The sequence below is a fragment of the Squalius cephalus genome, assembly GCF_949319135.1.
Source record: "Squalius cephalus genome assembly, chromosome: 10".
Taxonomy (NCBI): domain Eukaryota; kingdom Metazoa; phylum Chordata; class Actinopteri; order Cypriniformes; family Leuciscidae; genus Squalius; species Squalius cephalus.
Window position 1 is genome coordinate 15,091,337 of NC_137131.1, and position 25,892 is coordinate 15,117,228.

Genomic DNA, 25,892 nt, shown 5'->3' on the forward strand with positions numbered 1-25,892 from the left:
GCTTTGAAACAGCACCTCAGTTTGTGAAATAACTGTTAATATGTTCTTTGGTGGCACGAGTTCGCTAAAGGACACAAACAAGTTACATGTGTCTTACGGCACCCTCCTTTTCAAGATGTCATCCAGAAAACGTTAACACCGTCCCGTCTGTAGTTCCTGCGCTCACGGTTAGCATGGCCTCACACCTGTGTGACGCAGTTTACACTCTACACTCAGCCAGGCACAATAGACTAGCTGTGTCGGTGAACTTGTGCAGCGGGAAGCAATCCTCCGCCGGCACTCAGCTATGTGCCAGTGTGGTGCGAGCTGAACTGCGGCTTGGCACAAAACGCAGAAGCCTGAAATGCAATGCACAACTCTAAAAGCACACAACACCTGCATCCCTTGGATTTCACACACACGGCCGCACACGAAAACACATGCACATTCAGTCACTCCACCCCCTGCTAGTCCAGTGCTGGATTATGACATGTTATTAATTGCCACCATTATCCACAGCATCTTGGCTGTTAGCTGGGCTGCTCTCTAGGGGTGGGAGAGGGAGGCCTGGGGTAGTTGAGAGAGAGAGAGATGAAGGTGTAATGTGCCGTGCTGCTACAGATGCAACGCTCTGCCTGAAAGGTATTGTGAGATGGTGAATAATTGATCAGAAAACATTTTTCTTGGTCCTTTCCACCAAGCCACAAATCCTCCCTAAGCTCTCTTTAGAGAGGCTGGAGCACATAATCTACTGTAGTACACCCACTAAACAGACTGAGAGGAACTGATATAGGATGGTATTGGGTAGGACTAGAAAGTAAGAGAGACACACCATAATATAATATAATATAATATAATATAATATAATATAATATAATATAATATAATATAATATAATATAATATAATATAATATAATATAATATAATATAATATAATATAATATAATTGAAAGAAGTTTCTTATGCTCACCAAGGCTGCATTTATTTGATAAAAAATAATGTAAGATTGTGTAATATTTTTAATATTAATACAATTTAAAATAACTTCTATTTTAAAATATTTTGAAATATGTATTCCTGTGATGGCAAAACTAAATTATCAGCAGCATTACTCTAGTCTTCAGTGTCACATGATGATTCAGAATCATTTCTAATTATCAAAAAACAGTTGTGCTGCTTAATATTTTTGTGGAAAACATGATGATTTTTTTTTTTTTTTATGATTCTTTAATCAATAAAAAGTTCAAATAAACAGCAATGTACAAGATTTTAAAATGTACAACAATGTATATTTTAAAATCATTGTGAAAATGTGAACAAGTGAAATTTTGTGTTTAAAGTTTACATTTTAAAGTGACTTTACTGTCACTTTTGATCATTAAAAGTGCTGAATAAAATTTTTTTTTTCCTTCTGACCCCAAACTTTTGAACAGCAGCGTAAATAGAAACTTTTTAAACTTTATATATATATATTTATAGCCTATATAAATATATGATAGTGTACTCCTAATAGAAAAAGTATTCCATTTTAAGCAGATTTACAGATTTTAAATCTAGTCTTTCTCTTTTGAGAAAACAGTCCGTATTGATGACTCATCCCGCACTACACAGATTTTGGCCCAATCAGATGCTTTCTAGAAGTAAAATGCTCCTCCCACTGATATCACATGCAACTGACCATAAAGTAGCAAATCTATTTATGGTTATGACAAAAATTAAGCCTTTTGGCCATTTTAAAAAGGGGATGGGCCCTTCAAAATGTCTCCCCTGACATCCTGTTTTAATATGTAAACATAAGGAAAAAAGTTTGTTAAGTGATTTCAATAGGTCCTTAATGTGTCTGCCACACTAAACATTTGAAATTGTTCCTGTACTGCCCTTGGTAGCAAATCTTTATTGCCTTATGTAGCCATTAGCCAATATCTTATGCAGTGCATTGACGAAACATAAACAATCTCTGTATAAGAGTAAGTGAAGCCATGTTGCTTGTTCATCTGACACCAAAATAATATTTTAAGACAATATCCGAGGTGTCACGCACACACATTCATAACATCTTAATTGCCGTGGTTGTGTCGATGCCCCCCTCACATCACAGATGGAGAGAGGGGGAGAGGAGAGAAACAGGGGAGGGAGAAGGGAAAGAGAGGAGGAGGGGGGAAAAATTGATTGCAGCAGATTCGTTGAGAATCCAATTGTCAACAGCATCCTTCAAGCAACTCCCCCAACCCATTCATCTGAAACTGATAGAAAAATAGTTACCTGAACTGTCACACCAAACTCTACTGTTAATTTAAGGTAATTAGTGTCAGAGTGAATCTCAATACATCATGAACGGGTTGGCAGACTCCATGATACCTCATCGGCAATCTGTTTCTCTTTACGTCGGGTCACATGTATGTTGCCGTGCTCTGTGTTTTAAGAAGTTCTACGCCTTCCCTCAGTCTCAGGATGGCATTGGCAGAGCTGCGTTCAATTTTATAGTCATTTTGCTCTGTTTTGTAAACAGCTGTAGTATGCAGCATTAAGAAAACGTTTCCCAGATGATACGGAAACGTTTTTAACCAACAGCTCTTCTGATTTTTCCTCTCCCGCTAAAGTCAACTGTAACGCGCATGTATCCAAACATTAAGGCTCTTACAGCAACAAATAATGACATTCAGGCTCAGAGACTCGTTTAAACACCCAGATGGACACGTTCAAAGGCTTTGAGTGCACACTGTGGCATCTTCAGTACACATGCAAGATGTGTTTGTTTCTTCAGGAATGAAAGGGAGGTCTGTTAGACGGTGTTTTAGCACCTATTCTCTCCTCTCTCCGAACTGCCTGTGATCTCCCTTCAGAGGATACCGCTGTCATACACATAACACACACACACTCGATGTTGTTCATGAGCACAAAGCGTCTGGCACAGCGGTAAACAATGTCAGTGATTATATTCTGTTCTTACACGCTGTACTTTTGCACATTAAAATGCACTACACCTACATTATCATCATGTTCGTGGCAGTAATGGCCCACTGAGGTGCTGTATGCCAGCTGTTTAGGGCTGTGTCTGCTGCAGTGGAGAGTAAAGCCTGGCATTATGCCCTACTGAGCAATGCATTGGCAATAGCTAAATACAGGGAAGTGATTGGCTGGTTAGTCATTGAACCCACTGCAGTACAGCGGCCATGATGGGTTTTTCTTTGGAACATTTGGAACGAAAAATGCAATATGTAGGAGATAACAGGACAGGTTGTCATGCAGGGCAATGTCTTAATGAGGTTTCAAATCAAACGTCCAATTGGCCAAATGTGTTCTCTCTAACAGTGGTTTCCTGGTATGTTGGTTTCAAACACCCAGTTGAAAACGTTCTTTAATCAGGACCATTTACATGTTTTGTACTCCACACTGAGATCCCAATATACATCTGTTGTATAAATAAGTAAAACTCTAGCATATATTCAGGCAATGATCTACTATTATGAAGCTATGTTAAGCTAGGGCTTACCATTAGGTCAAGTGAACTGTCACATTGTGTTTTAAATGTTTTAATTTCGTAGTCATTAAAATTCATGAAAGCAATGATTTGATACTTTTGAATGTTACTTTTTCCATGAATTCTGCCATATTTACTGCTTAAATTTCCTTGAAAAGCATATTATAGGCTAGACAACTTACCCCATAAATGACAACATGCCTCAATAGCAGCTTTTTAAAGACAAAAAGTATATTAAAGTATATTAAATACAGATATACAGATATAAGAAATAATGGAAAATGTAACATTTAAAAGTGTCAAATTGTTCTTATTAAAAATAAATAAAGATTTATTTTTTAATTAACTATGTAATATTTTCCTAGCTTGAATAGTGGAAATGTAAAACAGCTTTTTTCATAGCCAAGACTTTAAGACAGTGTTTCTTAACCAGGGGACGGGGCCCACTAGGGGGACTCAGGATAACTAAGTATTCAAATGTAATAAATGATTAATAGTATATTAAAATAATCTATTTCTAAATTAAACTGTTAAAAAAGCACATTTTAAGAGGTGAAATGAGGGCATTTGAGTCAGAACAGTTGAGAACCACTGCTTTATATGTCTAACCTGAAATTGAGTTTCAAAAATAAACTTACCCTAAGAAATATTCATTGAAGAAAAGAGTGTGTCAGTATACGGCCTGGTCTCCCCCATGTGTAATATGTAGAAAGGTAGATGTGTGCATGGCACAGGTGGCAGTGGAACAGGGCACAGAAGAACGCCCCCTGCTGCCACTCAGTGAACTGCTGTCAGTTTGTCCCCACACACAGCCCCGGGCACTCTTTAGTTTGTCTGCCTCTGGTTTCTGAATCCCATGACTGCAAATGGATTTGAGGCCCTGGGATAATTATATAAACAAAACAAAGAAAAATACATTCATGCACAGATCAGGGTGGCGTGTATGTGTGCGTTTGTGCATCCTTATAAACACAGAATGTTGGAAAAACAATAGGTCTTGTTTAAGTAGTGGTAAACAACAGTAATCCGCTTTCTTGTGTCCATCATTGGAAGTTTCTGGTACAATAATCACCCTTTATGTCAAACAAAGACTTTCAAAGGTCTTTGATCTGATGTGAAGGTCTTTTAATAAGCTGCACCGCCCCTGTAGTGTCCCTTTAAAGAAAATCGCTGTTACTGCACTTTTGTGGTACAACTATTTTCATTACTATAACCTCAGTAAATATGTGGGGTAAGGCACAAAAGAGAGAAAGATATCGGTTTCAAAACCTAGTGAGTTGCCTCGCTGCCTGTTACTGATTTGAAACAGTCCATAAATGCCAAAACTCAAGTGCTGCACAAATCATTTTGGAGACTCGTTTTGCAATGGATTTTACTAGAGTATGGCATTAGCATGTTACTAAGCTAGTAAATACATATCAGCAACAAATAATGCGAAACAACATTTTTAATTACACAGAATGTTTGTATGAAAACTTCTTAGTACTAAATGAAATAGGATAACACTTTAGTTTGGGGACCAATTCTCACTATTAACTATTTACTTATTAGCTTGCATATTATTACCATATTGACTGTTTATTACTAATTATAAAGCACATATTAATGCCTTATTCTGCATGACCATATTCTACATCCCTTAATCCTGCAGTAACTTCGAACCACTACAACAACAAACCTTTATAGAGTTTAGCCAAATAGATTTAGCCAAATCTATGTACCTTAGCAGCATCTTGTGAAAAAAAGGTATATTTAGCATGCTTCTAAATAGAATGTAATGTCTGAGGCCACTTAATTGCATGTGAATTTTAATTAAAATGTATTAAAACTGGCATTTACATTACATGAAATTAGCTTTACTTTAGAGTAGCTTTTTGATCTACTTAAGTAGGACTTAAGTAAATATTTAAATGTTATTTCTTAATAACTTCTATTGTCCCTGAAATATGGCTAAAGTAGTGCTGAATGTATTGACAAGCATTTAAGGTAAACTAAACTAAAATATAATGTAATGTAATTTCTACTGAAACTTGTATGCCATTAATTTCAATATATTTGTCATTAGACATTTGTAATGAAGTTGGAATTTAGCACATTTAAAATATGTTAACTCTAATATCAATTGTTAGTCAACACCACATCAAAATAAGAGTATACTTATTTAAAGCACGACAAAAGATAAATAAAACAAAGATTAAAAATGTACTATAAAGTAAAACTTTTCATTTGACATTATTACAAAAGTGCAATTTGTACTAAGTGTGTAAAGAAACACTCATGAAAGTGCTCTTAAGTGGACTTAACTTTATTAATATTATATTGTCAGCAAGTTTAGTTTTTTTTTTAAATGTACTTTTAAGATTTGAAGTACAAGAGCACATTCAACAAAATGAAGCTCACTTCTTTTCATAAGAGTAATTAACATGCCTACTTTTTGAAGCCTTCGGGTCAATACTATATAGTGCACATATGATGCCTTACAAATCAGTGCTCCCTCTGTAGGCAGCTCACTAGGTTTTGAAACAGAGCAAGAAAGTGCTTAAAAGTGGGTGTGTGAGAGAAAAAGATCTGCAATAACAGCTAAGAGACAGCTGAAAGCGCGAGAGGGGAAAAATGAACGAGAAAAAGTTCAAACAGAAAAAAGTAAAGAGTTGGAGGAAAGAGGATACTGTGAGAGGGAGGCTCAGGTTAGGGTTGCTTAGTAACCGCTCCTTCTGAGACTCTCAGACTATCAGTCTCCAGCATCCTCCCTAGCGACCAGCGCCGTGACAACGCAGCCACGTGCAGCTATGGGCATTTATCACAGGCCGTGTGTGTAATGAGTACTCAGCAGTGGGGAAATTGGGCTGACCTCTGGGCCAAAGCTGTTAGCAGGGACTGGTAGTAAGGCCAGCAGGGTCATGGCATCCTTGTCCCACCCACTTAGTGGGCAGTTATCACAGAAGCATTAGTTTACCGTTGGACCCATATATCCTCAGGCTCTATATCCAGCACTGCAATGTTTGTACCACTCTAGCTTGCCAAGAAAAATGCAATAACTTTGCTTGTACACTTGCTAGCAGAGGCATAAAAACGGAAATAAAAAGAAATGGTCCTTATTAGAGATTGATTGAGATCTGCTAAATGTTCACGTATTTTCACCTGTTCACACATAAAATATGCCACTTGATATTTTTTTATTCATACATTTTTAAATGTATCTTAAAGGAATAGTTCACTTAACGAAATGCCCTGACGAAATGCACCAATTCACAAAATTAACGGAATGCATAGCTGATATAAAAATTTGGATGACAGGTCATTTCTTACAACTTAAAGCTACAGTCGGCAAGTCTGGCAAGATTGGGTCGACTTAGCCAAAATTTTGAATGTTTACAACTCTCATGCCCCTCCCCCACTACCAGCGAACACCCTCCCATCGAGGTCGTGCTCGTAAGTGCGTGTGCACCAGATTTTATGTGAACGCATCCGCGCCATCCATCTCAGCATCGATCAACACCATGGACTCGGAGGTAGGCTGCCCTGGTTAATCTACCCATATATAGCAATAACTGAGGAATTGGAAGCTTGTTAGTAGATTTTCTCTCCGCCATCACGCTTCGTACAACCCAACACACTACACACCTGCAAACTTCAGGCGTGTGCATGTGATTGTAACGTGCGCGAGGGGGGAGTGGGATCTGTGGCGTGTGCACGACCTGTGATTGACAGTCAGATCTCACACCCCCCTGCGCTGATTGGACTCGATGATCCGGGAGCGGTGGATTTTTGCAAAACAAATAACACGCTCCAGGTGGAGTTAGAAGCTCGGGTTTTTTCTAAAACCACTTTATTTATGTTGTTCTGTCGGATTATAGTGTCGATTTCACTGAATATGATAAAAAAAATGTTGCCGACAGCAGCTTTAATTTCTAATTATTGGGCAAAAAACCTCTGCACGTATTAATCCAGAATACATGGCTGCTCTGTCAAGTCTTCGTCGTCGGTTAGGAACCTGGGTGTGCTCTTTGATACTAATCTTTCATTTGAAAGCCACGTTTCTAGCATCTGTAAAACCGCATTCTTCCATCTTAAAAATATATCTAAATTACGACATATGATTTCAATGAAAAATGCAGAACAGTTAGTTCATGCGTTCATGACCTCAAGGCTAGATTATTGTAATGCTCTGGGTGGTTGCCCTGCACGCTTAATAAACAAAGTCCAGTTGGTCCAAAACGCAGCAGCTCGAGTTCTTACTAGAACCAGAAAGTATGACCATATTAGTCCCGTTCTGTCAACACTGCATTGGCTCCCTATTAAACATCGTATAAATTTTAAAATATTGCTGACTACTTATAAAGCACTAAATGGTTTAGCTCCCCAGTACTTGAGCGAGCTCCTAACGCATTACAGTCCTTCATGTCTATTGCGATCTCAAAATTCTGGCCAGTTGATAATACCTAGAATATCAAAATCAACTGCAGGCAGTAGATCATTCTCCTATTTAGCACCTAAACTTTGGAACAGTCTTCCTAACATTGTCCGAGAAGCAGACACACTCTGTCAGGTTAAATTTAGACTAAAAACACATCTCTTTTACCTGGCATTCATATAGAACATTATACATTTCTATTATTTTAATCAGTTAAATGATTATTAGGCTGCATAAATTAGGTCAGCCAGAACCGTGGACACTTCCTATAACACCTGATGTACTCGTTACATCATAAGAAGTATGGCATCTACGCTAATGTTCTTTCTGTTGAATCCGAGGTTTACTGAAGTCAGCCGGATCCGGGCTGTATCCAGATCAGATGGTGGACCTGCGTCTGGACCCATCCATGACGCATCCCTGAGGTGCCAGCCTCATCAGCCCTGTGAAGGCCTCATCGACACGACAGCCATCAGCACTGATCCTCAACAAACTCGTCTCCATACCGGCATGATGACTCCCACTTCCAACTCAATGGAACTGGATAAATATTCTGAATGTTTTGATCCAGTCTGACTTCTGACCTGTAATGCAGCCTGAATCATAATCACTGTTCGCTGTTCGTTTTGGTTCCTTGCCACTGTTGCCTTGGCTTTTGGCTTGCTTAGTTGGGGACATTTAATATTCAACAATATTATTGATCTGCCTTACTTAAGGTGGACGATGATGCAATGACTTCCATAGTATTTTTTTTCTTCTATGGAAGTCAATGGGGTACATCAACTGTTTGGTTACCAACAGAAAGAAATTCATACAGGTTTGAAACAACTTGAGAGTAAATGATGACAGACTTTTCATTTTTAAGTGAACTATTCCTTTAAATGTCCAAATACGCTTTCATACTAGAAACAAACCAAACCTTTGTTCAGTTTGATCCGGACCGAGACTACCTCTTTTCGTCTGACCAAATTTCATCTGTTTGGTCTGGAACTGTGGTCCGGGGGAGGTTTCACACCTGTAATTTTGATTCGGATCAAACTGAAAAGTAAGAAAATCCGGACCAAACAAGGTAGGTGTGAAAGGGCCCTGAATCTTCAACTAGTGTCTCTTTATCTCTTCACAGCACAGAAAGAAAAAGAGACAATCAATACATAGGCAGATGGAGTGCAGAAAAAAGGAGGCTGAAACAGCCATTTTCAGCCTAGGCTGGTCCCCAGAAAGTCATGAAATCAAAATTTGAACTTTAAAATTGATAAGGATTGATTTTACTGACAGTGGGATCATAACGTACGTCTCTTTAGAGACCATGGCAAAGGGCTAGAGATGCCGGCCATATAAAACACTGAACAGTAAATTAGACCATGGCTCGACAATTAGGTTTTTACTGTTTTAGGATATGGGAAATCTTTAGTGCTTCATCAGACAGGATTAGACATCATTAGACCTAGGGGGATCTGAAAAAGACGAATGCAAAAATAAACTTGTTTGGACAGATGGATTGGATGGAATCCTCAATAACCTTTACCATTTTTTTTACCTCTCTGCAAAAGCAAACGCCAAGCTATATTAAATGCCACCCTGAAAATATAGAGAAGTCAGAGGTAGAAATATTTAGCTTCTGTTCCTTCAAATAATAATAACAATAATAACAATAATAATAATAATAATAATAATAATAATAATAATAATAATAATATATATATATATATATTCTAAATAATTTCTTGTAAATATTTTAAAATAATAATAAATTATTTAGAAATATATATAAAATATATATGTCATACACAAATATAAAATATTAATGTTAAAAATATAAAAATACAGATGTCACTTTACAATAAGGTTTCATTTGTTAACATTTAATGCATTAGCTAACACAAACTAACAATGAGCAATATATTTTTTACAGAATTTATTAATATTTGTTCATGTTTATTCACAGTGTATTAACTAATATCAAAATATATAACTTTTGATTTAAAAAATGTTATTATTAACTGTTAAAATTAACACTAAGACTAATAAATACTGTACAAGTATTGTACATTGTTAGTTCATGTTAACTTATGAAACCTTATTGTAAAGTGTTACCCAGTTTTATCATATTTTAATACATTACATTTGGTGAAATACAATTTTGAAATACAAAATTGGTTAAATGACAAAAAACTATTTTCCAGAAGCATCAATATTTATGAAATTATTCAGTTCCACCCTCTGCTACAAATATTAGCCCAAATTATAAACAACTTTGTCTTTGAAAAATGGCTTCATCTTCTATGACAATGATGCATAGCTTTGAGAAAACCCGAAATAATAACTACTTCTATAATGACCAAAATATGATAATGCAGGTTGTTTTTTTTAATTACAAAATAATGTTGTATCCAGGAGGGGATTATTCATAGACATCTAAGAGAGAATTAATGATACTTTAATCCCATTGAGGAAAGAAGTTGAAAACACTATTGGGCGGACTGAACCAAGAGCTAATTCTTGTTAGGAAAAGTGATTAGTGAGTTTGAATGGGGAGGTCTTTACTAGAGCTAACAGTGGAAGTACACATTGAGCTGCATGCTGGAGAACAGATGGCGTGTCATAAATTTTCACCCCGTTTTCTGACATGTATTAGCATTCGGCTAACAGCCACAGCTTGCCAGCCATTTAGGTAATGTTTCTATTTGAGTGCTTTGGAAAGAGTGATAAAGTGTGTTTGGCGCTCCTTTAACAATTCTGGTTCAAGTACGCAATCAGTAGAAACTGTGATTATGCAAATATTCAAAAGCTATTGGTGTCAAAATCGGAGAAATTAGAAAATAACAAATACTCCCAAGCTGTGTTTCCAATTATATATTTTATTATTTTTTGTTAAACTAAAAAAGAAACCTCTCTGTAAGTTTCACAGCAAGAATGGCAGATGTGTGGGATTTACAAATGTTTAGGCTTGATGCTGCGCTAATTACTGAGATCATTACACACCAGTGACAGTGACAGATGATTTTTAACATTTTCTTTCTCTTATGTTTACTTCCATTCTTTAAATAAGTCTGTATTCTATCTGGTAACTTGGCTGCTTCTGGTTGACAATTGGTTACATTAAGTACAAACCACAGTTGCTTAGCAGGTTTTTAGCTGTTAATGTTTTATAAGCAGTGGTACACTGTAACATTCAATCTGGGGGGGGGGGGGGGGGGGTGGTGGCACTAAATTAACTCAGGGGAGCAGAGAACGGTGTATAGCACAGGTATACACTCCATGGAGGGAGGGAGTAAGCAATACATGAAGACCAAAGCTTTTTTAATGTCAGGCAAGAATGCTGCTTATTGATCTGATAGTACATCTTGTCTCAGAGTTCAATTTTCACCTTTTTTTTCTTTCTTTGAAATTCCCATCACACTCTTTTCTTATCACTATATGTGAATGTTTTTTAATAGTGAAAGAGATTAGAGTTGACATGTACTAATGCGAGATGTATAATTCCAGTGATATAAACGTGTAATCTAATCACACAATGTGTAATTTTACACACGTATACACACATGTAATCCTGTACAAATTTATATAATTTAAACTGAATATATTTTCAGATTTACATCTATTCAGATTGCGCATTTACAAATTCAGACATACATTTATAAATTCATTAAAACTATATATTTATTAATAAATAAGATTTATATTGATATATTAACATTTATTTAGACTATGTGTGTGTGTGTGTGTGTGTGTGTGTGTGTGTGTGTGTGTGTGTGTGTGTGTGTGTGTGTGTGTGTGTGTGTGTGTGTGTGTGTGTATGTGTGGACATGTTTTTCTGTGTGTGTGTGTGTGTGTGTGTGTGTGTGTGTGTGTGTGTGTGTGTGTGTGTGTGTGTGTGTGTGTGTGTGTGTGTGTGTGTGTGTGTGCGTGCGTGCAGACAAACAAATAGATAGATAGCCTTTCAAAAGTTTGGGACTGGTAATGTTTTTAAAAGAAGTCTCTATGCTCACAAAGGCTGCATTTATTTGATTAAAAAAAAAAAAAAAAAAAAAAAAAAAACAGTAATATTTCTTTTTCAATTTTTCTATTTGAATACATTTTTAAATATAATTTATTCCTGTGATGCAAAGCTGATTTTTCAGAATCATTACTCCAGTCTTCAGTGTCACATGATCCTTCAGAAATCATTCTAAAATGCTAATTTGATGCTAAAAAAAACATTCATTATTATTATCAATGTTGAAAACAGTTCTGAAAAACAATTTCAGGATTCTTTGAAGAATAGAAATTTCTGTTTAATTTATTTTTAATATAATCTTTTGTAACATTATAAATATCACATACATAGATTAGATACACATATATCCATGTATGTACATGATATAATCTCTTTTTCTACTCATAATACATAATAATGTGATAATTCAGGTAAACTAGGACACTTTTTGCCGAGATGACTGAAGATGTCCTGAATTAACCTCTGAGAATAATGTGATAAAAAGCCACAACTTTCATGTGACTTCGTTGGAAGTTTGTGTTTTAGTGATTTAAAATAACCAGTATGCACACATAAGCCGAAACCACACACAGATTAGGTTGCCATGCAGCAGTGCTAGAGAAAGGGCAGCAGAAGCAGAATAGAGATGGTTTAATTACAGCTGATGTGAAGGGAACAGCTGAGGAAGCTCCTCTCAGCTCATATATGGCCGAGGGAGACAGGCATCTGCCAGCGCGGCCTCTTTTACGACCACCGCCGAGTACGAGTATGCGTGCTAGAGAAAGGGAGAAAGTAGCTGACAGGTCAAATCTTCAGCTGTGCTTGTGTATGTGTGTGTGGGCATGAGAGAGAGCGATTGAGAGGGACAAGAGAAGAGAGGTCACTGCAACCCTGACCCTGGTTTCAGCACAACAGGAAAGGCTCTAATCTGGCTCACCTGCTTCCCTGAGTCTTTAGTTGTGGTCAGGGGCAGATGAGCTGAGGTGTGAGGTGTGGAATACCCTACACCAGCGCTTGCAAAAACACACATTAGTCCTGGCATGCCATGTTCACTAGCTTTTAAGCCTTCACTATGCAAACAGCTCACACTGAGAAGCTTAAACGGACACAAGTTTTACCCTTCTCTGTACACATATAGAGAGAGCTGGATATGCACTTACATAGACACAAAATCATGTGTGACACCATTAGTTGACTTTTCATTTACAACAATAACAATAATAATACTTTACAGCATTTGTAATACTAAGTTAGTCTTAATTGTTAAAGGTATAGCGGAGGATTTTCCCGAATTTTAGAAAAGAACCGCCCTCTCCACTTTTTGAAAAAATGCACATGCGCAACACTCTACCTGCTCCAGAGAGGGAACGCCTATTAAACGTGTGCACGAGCTAATCATAGCTTACATTAACTTTTACTAGCAGTGATTTTAAATGGATTTCTCCAAATAGCATGCCAAACTTTACCTGTCAAGTAGAAACTTCGCGACTGAGGCATCAGTGGGAAGCCCAACCTGTGTTTTGAGCGCACGCCATCGTGTGAATCGTGTGCACGAGCACGTACGACGGCCTTACGTAACATATCACCAGAATGATTGACACTTAGGAGGACCAATAGTCTTGATGATCCACCCGGAAAAAGAAAATCCTCCGCTATACCTTTAATGTTAATATTAAATGTTAATGTAATTTCTACATCTACTATTAACTAAGCTAAGCTAAAAAAAAATCATACTTTTATAATGTTACAAAAGATTTCTAAATAAATGCTGTTTTGAACATTATGATCATGTGACACTGAAGTAAAGATGCCAAAAATGCAGCTTTGTCATCACATGAATAAATTACATTTTAAAATATTTTAAAGTAGAAAAAGCAATTTTAAATTGTAGTCATATTTCACAATATAACTGTTTTTACTGTATTTTTTAGATGAAACAAGAGCAGCCTTGAGCATAAAAAAGCGGTAAAGCATGCCTAAACTTTTGTAAATGCTGTAAAAAATATTGTTGTTCACTGTTATCTTGGTAAAACTTTACAATAAGGTTGTAACATTAGTTGACTACTTAACATGAACTAAGAATTAAAAATACTTCAACAGCATTTATTAATCTTAGTTAATGTGAAAAAATGTTTTACATTAGTTTATGCACTGTGAACTAACATGAACAAACAATTAACAGCTGGATTTTTATTAAACTAACATTAACAATAATTAATAAATGCTGCAACAAATGTTAGTTGTTCATTGTTAGTTCATATATTAGTTAATACATTAACTAATGTGAACAAATAAAACTTTATTGTAAAGTGTTACCGTTATCTTATTGTGTTCACTGATCTCTTATAAATGTTCCCAAAATACAAATAAAAACGAATGATGTAAACCTAACAGTAAAAATGCCGTACAGATTCCGATGATCACAAATATATATTTTTTTTGTTGTTTTTTGTATCAATTGTATTAGATGCCTCCTCCTTACCCTCCTTTGATTTTGTTCAATGTATGTTATCTTTTTTGTTGTCGTCATAAAACTCCAATAAAAATGAAAGTGTTAAAAAAAAAATGCCGTACAGAAGAATAACTCTATAGAAAATTTTTCTGTTGCCAATCATAGTGGATGATTCATAACCCTATAAAGTCACAACTAACATGACGAAGATAATTGTGTGAAAGAAAATACTGCAGATGAATAAACGAGAAGAGAAATCAATAAATGTTCAACGTGACAATATATTTTGGCAATATGCCCCGGTGTGTGAAGCTCAGGGGAGCCGTGTCATACTGCAGCTATGAGCACTATGCGGATATGGAATATCTGACTAAACATGTGTGGATATCGATACTTTGGTATCTTTAGTAACGTCCCAGAGCGTACTCACATAACACTTAACCAATCATTAAGCTGACCCCAGTCATGTTTCATTTCTGTACGGTCCCATTGATGCCATGTCAAGACTGAGCTCAATATATAAATATATAATATACACCAAGAGGTAGTCATTTTATATATTTGATGATTTGATGGGATGATGTCATCGTCCCTTTATTGGTCGCCCTCTCATACGCTAAACTAGTGTGTGCATCGGGTCGCTGTTGAGTAGATTTACATCTCTTCTGCCCAGGCTAAAGGTGTAGGCCAAAAACAGGTTTAGTACAGGAATCCAGGACACAGCAATCTCCCATGTTCAAGCACTGGGGTTACAGGGCAGCTGAATGTGGGGGAGTGTCAGATGAGCCAGTGCGGCTGTTCTAATAGGATAAGTGGTCTAATACTACCTTGGGAGCTTTGCAAAGTGTCTTAATCTGTTGTGTTTAACACTACAACAAGAATAGCCAACCATCGCTCGGGTGGTCATTCTAAACCCCGGAGACTGAGAACATCAGTTGATGCTAGAAAAATACAGCAACTAATAAATCTAGCATAACAGCCCCAGAAACTCGAGCTGTGATATATCGGAGTTATTCATTTCGGAATTGCCATTTAGGAACTCCAACGGGTCATTTGTACAACTTACTTTTAAACTTTAATACTACTAGAAGCACAAATAGAGGGAGAAAGGAGATTTGGTCTTTGTCGAGATGAAACCAACACAGAGATCATTTATCTTTTTCGGAGGGCTCTTATTTCTCCTTTCCAAAGATTGTCTCAAATAATCAATGCCACAAACTCTGTTGTGCTGTTTATATTTAACTGCCAACACACCCACCAGTTGCCGAGAAAATGTCAAACATCTATCACTCGACTGAACTTGGAGTAATTTGCTGTTAGGTTTTTTTTTTAGGTTTAAATATTCAGGGTTCTTTTAAGTCCTGTGGAGAGTAACAGAGATACGGCAGTGGCTCTCACACTGAATGGAAAAAAGAATATGTAAATTATATTCTCTTGTTTGACTTCATTCATTAAAAATGGCTTCATAAAAATGCTATGGCCTTATAAAGTAAATTCACAAATTAAGGGTATAAAACCTCAAAACCACCTGTAGGGTGCTTAGATAATAGGTTACAGGTGTTTAGTCACTTCTTCTCTATGTTTACTTATGACATTCACCTAAAAATTGTTAAAACAATAAAAAAAAAACTTCAAAAACCTAAAAGAATAGTTACATTTAGCAAACAGTACCCAAACCCACCTGTAGGGTGCTTAAGTGTTGAGCCACTAAGCTGTGTTTACTTATGACACTGACCTAAAAGTGTAAAAAAAAAATGTTATAGACTTCAAAATAACCTCACAAACTTAGGGTATAAATTAATAGTGTTAAATTTAGCCTCAAAACCTGCAGTGTGCTTGGCTAGCAGGCTAAGTGCGCAGACGCTTCTTAGTTGTGTGTATACTTATTACATTGACCTAAAATGTAGAAAAAAAAATGTGATGGCCTTCTAAATAGCATCACAAACTTAGGGTATAAATGAATAGTTAGTGTTAAATATAGTCAACAATATATCAAAACCATCTGTATAGGGTATTTAGCTAACATGCTAGCAGTGTTTACTTCCTGGGAACCTTTAAGTAGGCAACTGAAACATAAATGTTATTCGTCACAAAGTAGCCTAGACTTAACACTTTATAGACCATGTCTGCTATTCTCATTTACACTGCACTTCAACAGGGGCAAAACAGACTGACTGACAGTCAGACAGACAGATGGAGGCAACAGACGTGAGCTCCTGTCTCGAACCAAAGCGGCGCTGAAACCAGAGCCCTCGGCTTCTTCTGCTTCGTCGGCCCGTTACCCATAAACTATATCCTTTCGCATTTCACGTCGCTGCCACTCATTTTCCCCGCCGTCTCTTTGCACCTAAGCAAGGGGAATCTAATCTTCTAAAATGCAGTGGCTAGAATAATCAAGAAGACATATGCTGAAAATAAAGTGTGTATTTCGGGGCGTGGGAGGGGTGGGCATGTGTTTGGAGTCGGCAGATGCCTGAGGACTTTACAGTCAGCTTGACTTGTTAGGAAAACTGGGTATATGCTTACACTTCCGTTGACATGACTGCGGTATCAGCGCACTGGCTTAAGTGTTGGACACCCTCTGAATGACCCTGTCGGGGTGTGCGTGTTTACAGAGATGATCTGACAAACATTTGCCCAGTGCAACCCGACTGGGCGGATGGTAGTGCAGTGTGTTTACAGCCACCACCATACCGATGCCCTGACAAACCAAATTTTAAATTCAAGGGAGCTATTAGATGGATACAGACAGGTCTGAAAAGGGAAACTGAAATTAGCTACATGCTTATATTACATGTCTGTGTTTACAAATATAGTGAATATAGTTTGTTGTTCTTGCTAAGCTAAGCATAATAACTATTGCATACTTAGCAGTAGTTATTTGAAGAAACACATGAAATCCAACGCGATTGTAATCTGATAATCTGTGATTATTTTTCTTTTTTGGGGCACATTTTAGCTGGAAGACTAGCTGAAGAGAGCTGGAAGACAGACCAGCCACCCATTGTTATTATTGTTGACCAAATTAAAAATGAAAACAAAAAATAAAATAAAATAAAATAAAATAAAATAAAATAAAATAAAATAAAATAAAATAAAATAAAATAAAATAAAATAAAATAAAATAAAATAAAATAAAATAATTTTTATTCACTTCTCACGAGATAATCAGCGTGATTCAATTCCCTCTTCTGCTGAAGGTTAAGAGATTATGAAGTATATAAATTCACACAGCAAAAAGAATCTATCTTGCTATATCAGAGCAAGTGAGACTTATGAAGTTAGTTTATAGTTGATGATATATCTAGGTATTCAGTTTTAAAGCTTTATCTATTGATTCCAAAGTGTATTTATATTACATAGTATCCATCTATCTATCTATCTATCTATCTATCTATCTATATATATATATATATATATATATATATATATATATATATAAACTGGGGGAGTGACTTTTGTTGCATCAGAGATGTGTCACTTTGCTTACAGCTGATTGGTCCAATTTTGGTTTGAGATCTCTTACCCAGAAAATTACCTGTCCTGAAGCAGGTTAGCCATGGAGCGTAATTTACTATGGCGATGATCACCACTAAAAGCCAAGCCACTTTCATGATGCCTAAAACCTAGGTTTGGCACAAACTAAACCAAAACATACTTAGCTGTCCTAAACCGGCTTCATGGTATATAGGCCCTATTTTTTTTTTTTTTTTTTTTTTTTTTCAGCAGAGTTAGGATCTCTTTTGAATTAGGCCTGATCACCCAGCAACAACCTAGCAGCCACTTAGCAACCATTCTGAACACACCAGCCACTGCATAGCAACACCCTGGTAACCAGCCACAAAACCCTTGCATCATTGCGTCAAATTTTGCATGATCAAGCACCATGTGATTATATAATTGTATCTTAATTTTGCTAATTTTACATTAAAATCCTATTGAAATATCTCTTAAAATGCATAATATGTGAGCAAATAAACAGCTAAAACACTGCACGCTGCTATGAGTACTGCTATGGCCAATACACACACCACAGGTACTGTGCACACACACATATTTCTAAATGTCAAAACAAGAAAGTGTGAAGGACAAGATGAAGAAGATTAGTGTCTTTAAGGGCCTGAGGTTATCCTAATGATGCCATACATCAACCTTTGGAAAGGAACATAGAGTCAAAGTTGTCAATGCATGAATGCCACACCATTATCATCTCCAAGTTTTAATCATTGTTCCTGTCATGTAAGTAATCAACACCATAACTTGTACCCAGAGAGATCATTCACAGTTACTTGAGAGTAATACGTACACTTGTGCAAAGACCCTCATCTGGCTTTGTAGTGCGTGTGTTCCTTTTCAGTAGCACTGCTTTAAATGTTGTTGTGACAATGCTAAATGGCGCTTTTTATGAATGTGCTAAAATAACTTCCCCCAGTGTGGGCCATGGCACCAAAGGCAATGATGGGTGAGAACTAACACTCCAGGACCACAAACAGTGTCAGAGGTCCTGTGATTTCCTGTGATCACCTCCCATCTGCCCTCGTCTGTTCCTTAGAGAAGGTCTCTCCGCATGGAGCTGTGATTTTCACCAGCTCCCCTAATCCTCTTCAATCTGGGGCAGCAACCCCCTTTTCCAGGTCTCACCGGGCTAATAAGGTGATGATGCCCCCAGAACATCAGGGATGACAGTGGAAGGGCAGTTCTCACCTTTGGAGGCATCACCTCTGCTCTTGTTATGCCTATGAGCAGCCAGTCTTACGGTTCTCCTCCCTGAGTGCTTGCCCTGATGCACAATCTGTCTTGCTGAAGTTGGCATGGGTGAGCTGTGTAAAATACAGGAATATATTACATTTTAAAATATATTAAAAGAGTCATTTTAAATTGCAATAATATTGCAAAATATTACTGTTTTCACTGTATTTTTTATGCATCGGTGGTGAGCATCAGAGACTTCTTTCAAAAACATATAAACGGTAGCATATGGTATTTTTTGTGCATACTCAGCTCCTTAGTTTACATACATTTTACGTGATTGTGAGGTGACAGGAAAAGTAAATCTTTAAAAATGCTAAACATTTTAAAAAACACGACATGTAATGTTTAGCAAATATCAAAAGAGACATCAATTTTTCATATTATACATAATCTTGTGATTCCTAAACACACAAATCATTTTATTTTAAGTATTTTATTTTTAATTTACTGTTTAATCAAAATAGTATATAATAATATTGGGAATGTATTTAACAATTATTAGCCATAACATGCATACAACTCAATATAGTATTGTTCCACCACTGCGGAGCCATGAAAGTGAAAGTTCTGGAAAGACATTTTTGCTTCTTTTTTTTACATGGCTTTGGATAAAATCCTCTGCTAAATGAATGAGGCCCTGTTTACACCTGGTATTAAGATCCGTTTCATCCGTAAGATCACAAGTAGATGAGGGAGAAACATTTCCGTTTACAAATGGTCTCTTTTGTCCACTTTCAACCACTTATGTCCTGATTTCTTTGAGCGGAGGGTCTATGGGTGGGTAAATATAAGGGCTTTTTCAGATTTTTCAATGTAATGGATGAAATAAGCTCCTGCAATTTACATTTTAACGTTAGCCTGACTACGTCGGACTTCTTACTTCCGCTCAATTTCATTTCGCTTCTGTACTCAGTCTGAGACAGCGTAAAAGCTTTCCGTTTTCCTCCGGCCTGAAAACAGCCGGCCAATCAACGAACAGAGGGCGGGCTGAGAGCCGTGACGTAGACACTGATTGTACCGTGGATGCGTAGATTTACTTCACATAATCTGCAAAAGTCGTTCACAGCCATGTTCACTCCGGTATTTCGCTCGATGGTTTTGTTTTCGCATCATACATGTGTTTACAGTGGAAGTTAGATGCGGCTGAGCATGCGCATAACACACGCCATAACCAAACGTTATGTGATTGGCTTACGGGTAACCAATGATTTTAAACTTCAGACAAGCGCCCCCCCGCGAGAAAGAAAACGCTTTTCAATTATGCCATGCCAGACTCTGTCTACGAAGCAAAGCAAAGTAGCAGAGTTTGGTATTACCAGGCTATTTTAACGTGCCCGGACACAACAGCAGCAGCTTTTGTTTCTGCTCCGGCAGCCGCAAGACCACACCGAACACTCTGAGTGTGTGTTACAAATCAGGAATGGGGATAGAACATTATGCGGTGTATGTTTTTCATCTTCAAATCAAACTTTGGTCTTCAGCCGACAAAGTTTAAATCCCATCTGACTAGCGCGCTTCCCATAATATTTCGCATTAGGTCAGTAGGTAGAGAGTAGGTGGTCTTTTGCGGCTGTTCAAAACACATTTGACCACAAGAGCGTCTACACCACGAAAGCAATCCGGTCGAATACAGTTTTCGACTAACTCTGGAAGTGGTCAAAAGTGGGCAAGCTCAAAACGTTTTAGACCAAAAATATATTCAGAAAGTCCAATTTATGTCCATGTTCTTGTAACAGCATTGTCTAAGGTGGCTTCATAAGGGATCTCCGGATTATTTTTGGATGCATGTCATAGATCCCGTTTATATTAATCTGCCTTTTGCGATTTGATCACACGTTGTAAGCCAAGACACATTTCTGGTATTAATATTCTGTGTCACTATACTGAGAATATTCTGTGAAGTCTGTATATTTAGTTCAATGGTTGATTGACAGGTGGTCCTTCAATGCACAAGAAAGCATTAGGTCGCATTAGCGATTATACTATGCACAGCAGTCTTTCAACTTCTTGTGGTTTGAGAGACCGGATCACAAACATGTTGGACGTGTTGGGTGCCTGTTAATACCTGGTTTAACCAGGCGATATATAAGCCCAGCACATCTCAAAGTCAGATTTAGTCAGTTTAGAATGTCAGATGACCTCTGGCCAAAGAACATGCAGTTCTCAAACCCAAGAACTCATCACACCTCGCATTAAAATAAAACATAACTAGACATGGACACTGAGTTATAGGCACAGCTGTTGGGAGACAAGGCGGAGAAAAACATGCAGCATTTCTAACAATAACGGCACTATCTTAATATGACTGAGAAGACATTGACACCTAATGGATGCGGTTTCAGGTGGGGTGAGGAGTTGGACGGGATGAGGTATAGGGTATGCCTGTGCTGTTTGGGTAACATGGGTGATAGACAGAGTCAGGTTACACACTGTTAACATTCCGAAAGAAACGTCAAACACTAGCAGCTCATGCCTCCTCCTGTGAATCTATCCATGTTCCACTGAAGTCAAGAATGGAGGGAAAAACATGCAAGTGTTTTTCCTGGGAGCTTGTACCAGCTCTTGGAAATGTGTCCCCGAAGCATTTGCACTTCTTGCATATAGCAGGCTCCTCGATCTGTGAGTCCAGAGACACCAAAGATCCTCAAGAGGACAAATGACTATCATCACATACATATACATGCACAGTTATAATCGAGCTACAGCAGGTTTCTGTGTAGTTGAGCTGAAGTCTCTACCGTTCAGACCAAGTTTACATGACACAAAGCATAATCTAATATTTAAATGATTAATTAAAAGAAACGAGCACCTCCTTTGTCTTTCAGAGCATGTGCACAATGGCGATGCCAAATGTGGTCCGATTAAGTTGCAAACAAGCTGGACAAAGCAGAGCAATGCTGCTTTATTTAAAAAGCAATGGCTGTGCACACTTGAGCAAAGTGATCTCTTTGCTAATCACATTAGTTCATGCAGGTGTGCTTGTGCTCTTGTTCTAACTAACAACAGTAAAAGATTTTAGTTATTTAACCCTTAAACGCATACCTTGGGTCTTTAGTGAGCCTTTAGAGTCTTTAGTTTAGTTTTAAAGTTAGACATCAACCTTCTTAGTATTCCTCAAGTAATTAATTATAAACGATACAACAAGAAATTTTTTTTATAAAATAAAATTATAAAAGAATGCCTGCTCTTGGTTTGATCTTCCGCAAGAGGCTTGTTATAGCATGTCAAGCAGGTTCAGTTGAGCTTCTATTTATATTCGCTGAACAAAGTTTATATGTGAATAAAAGCCTAAATTCCATCTATTCATCATATAAAGTGATCAAAAAATAGTAGTCCTGCCCTAAACTCACACCATTGGTTAAACCAATGTAGGGACCCTCAAAAAACACTGTAATATTACACCACTGAGCCTCAGTATTACACTATTCAAGGAAATCAAAATGACAAATCCCCTTTAAATATATCAAATGTAGGTGTTGTTACGGTGCAAGTGAGGCGAAGGCAAGGAAGAGGTCATGTAGATATAATACCAGTCATAGTAACTTTATTTATTTTTTAAAAAAGAAGGTAATCCAACAAGAAACCAGTCCACATGAGAAAAACAACGCAACAGCTTCACACTAAAACAAAGAAAATATTGGACCAAGAACGCAATGTTGTTATTACCGTAATGATTCTGAACTCTAAAAAGCCTTAATGTGCTTGTAGAACTTGTAATTACAATGAGTAAACTCATAATTTTCTGAGAGCTGCGACTTGTACCACCTGACCACTGCAGATTTAAAGGCACACTATGCAAGATTTGTACCTTAACATAACAACTTCGAAATCATTTCGATGGTAAACGAACTCGTAGTAGGGCGAATCATCCCGATAGCAAAGCGGGGGGGGGGGGGGGGGGGGGGACCAGCAATGTGGTCGGAAGAGTGCAGAGACGGCTCTGCATGAGTGGTATTTACGACAGTGACGTTAAATACAAGTACTCCACAGCGACTCAAGGGGTCGCTGTTTGAGAAAAACGGAAACTGCATAGTGTGCCTTTAAAGGGACACCAGGCAAGCCTGAGTGTTTTTTCTCTACGAAGCTCCCCCTAGTGTCTGGTAGTAAATGCTTTCAAAAACAAACTGTTGTTCCTCCCCCCTCGCCACGAGCAACCCAGCTGATCAGCTGTCAACCCAGCTGAGCAGAGGAACCGGCTATTTCAAAACCAGTTATGTCTACCGAGGTAAGTAAAGCAATATTTTCTTTCCAACTGATGGCGAGTTTTTTTTATTTTTTTTTATTGTGTTATTATGCATACTAGTATTTTTACCGGGAACGAACGATATGAACGAGGCGAACTACTGCTTTCGTGTTGTTGGGTTTTTTTTGGAGAGTGAGCATGAGCATAAAAAAATATATATCGGAGGCTAATATTTGTCTAAAGTTATATTAGCAAGGTCTATAAGTTCATCTGGTAGAATGACGGTTTACCTTTGCTTGTAAAGGTCTGCATCCATTTTGCAGGCTTTTGTTTCTCTCAGTTCTCGCCATTCTGAAAAAGCCAGTCCGATATTTACTCAAGTCTGACTTCTTGCTCGGTCAGTCTCCCGTTTCCTCTTTCTTTGGTCCTCCGACAAAGATTTCCTAGCTTTCTGCTTCTTTTTTACAGGCTCAGCCATGACGAAAGTGTGAAGAACCAGCCTGATCTCACGGCAATTCGTACGAATTCTACGAGGTGGCTAATTCGTACGAATTCATACGACCTCATTCGTACGAATTCATACGATTTTTGCTAAATCGTACATATTTTACGAATTGCCCAATTCGTATGAATTCATACGAATGACCTACCCCTGACCCCGCCCCTAAACCTACCCATCACGTGGGTTTAGACAAATCGTACAAATTCGTACGAGTGAGGTCGTACGAATTCGTACGAATTAGCCACTTTTTGATCACTCGTACGAATTCGTACAAATTGGTCGTGAGATAGCGTTGGAAGAACTCAATCTATCGTTGCCCTTTGCTTATAGCTAGCCGGTGCTTGAATGGGGGCGTGTATGTGTGCAGTGCAATCAAGCAATTCGTTACATCGCGAGACCTGATATCACGCGATACTTCCTGACGGCGAGGCCGGTGGCCCGCCGGCCCAAAGTTGCAAGTGAGTTTTTTCCGCTCTCGGGCACCAGGGGGGTGCGAAACCACCACCATTCAACCCGAAATAAGTAATATAACCATTCCACTGACTCCGAAGCTGTTCAGTTAAGGTAAAAAAAGTTACTTAGATCACCTTTAAGGCATGTTCGGCTTGAAGTGGCGCTGTGCAAACCGATCGGTGTATGACATCAAAGTACAGCGAGAGCGATTCTACAGCATTCAGAGCTTTATTTACAGTAATTACGACATGACGTGCACGCAGCATAAACTGAAGGCTCAAATACACAGGAAATAACGAGGAAGGGCAGGTGAACATAATTGGAAACAAATGAGTGGTGGGAAACATAGAGAACAAAGGAAACAGAAACAAAAACTCAGGAAACAAAGAAAAGCAAAGTCCCTGAATACAAAGATAGACCTAGCAGCTGTTTCTCATAACTAAATTAACTGATGCAGTACATAAGTAGTCCGATGTATTATTTAAACACAAAGAGTGTACTTAAACACAATTTACAACTTATCAGGTCAACTATTTATTCCAGTGAAGTTTGGATTTTCTCTCAAATACAGAAAAGTAATGCCAAGACACCCCTCATTGCTACTTCTACAGCTATGAGATAATGGATTTAGGTACCAGTAAGTAAAATGGATTGAAAATGTATATCTGCTCTCAGTAATGACTCCGTAGTCTCCACTGATCTATTAGGACTCATCTGGGAGTAAGAATGATGGGGTAGCCGCTGAAGTTGCCAGCCTGTTAAGTCACTGTAAAATTGTTGCATCAGCGCCTTGTGACCGTCTTTACACTCTCAAACCCATTGGCAGTGCTATGATACGGATAGCTTCAGCTTCAAGAGTTGTGCTATGTCTCGGTTTATCTTACTATCTTTTCGCAAAAAAAAAAAAAAAAAATACATGTAAAATCTGAATATATTTATCGTAAAAAGCCTATTTAATATGCTGTATATCTACCAACACAACTGTCTTAAAATGACTCCATGAGGGGTGAACCCATCAGATGGACAAAATTGGATGAACTATTGCAGGGTGAATATAGCATGGGGGATTGTGTTTAATTACAGTGTAGTGTTATCTGCATACTGATGACCTGAGGAATGGCCTGAGCGGTTTTCACACACTAGTCTGCACTAATACTGTGCTACACTCATTATAGATGTGAATATGATTATTAATCTAAAATATGTGCTTTCACAGCCACATAATTGTTAGAAGAGGGGGAAATGTACATATTTCATTAATGAAGCAATGGAAAGTTTTCATATTTTTACATTACTCCAACAACTGTCACAAAGTTCAGTGTGTTGAACTGCAAATGAACAGTGAAACAGTTTTTCTTTTTTCAGTCTTTTCAAACAGACTTTCAACTGTCTTTAACCACAATATTTGTTGCTGGAAAGAAGACAGAAATTATTTTTAAAAAGAGGAAAAGTCCTCGAGAAGTCATTTTGATCAGAATAATGGCATGGATGAAAAGTAACATTAAGTCATTACTTTCAGAGGAGATACATATGAGACATACATATAATATAAAAAAGGCTTCTTTAATGCATATATATATATATATACACACTATTAGCATTAAAGAAGCCGATTAGTAATGAATCTCATCTCAGCCGTTAAGTAATAATCTTATGCTAATATATCTGATTCAAGCTTTCTGTTGAGTTGTTTTAATCT

The 25,892-nt window shown here is 37.5% G+C and overlaps 1 long non-coding RNA gene across 1 annotated transcript in view; it reads right to left on the reverse strand.

Moving 5' to 3' along the window:
• Nucleotides 1–18,033: 18,033 nt before the first annotated feature.
• The window catches only part of LOC307165719, a 32,012-nt gene continuing 24,153 nt past the window's right edge, over nt 18,034–25,892 (reverse strand). The window contains exon 4 of the long non-coding RNA XR_013822526.1: nt 18,034–19,123. This is a non-coding gene — a long non-coding RNA (uncharacterized lncRNA). The remainder of the gene's footprint in view (nt 19,124–25,892) is intronic.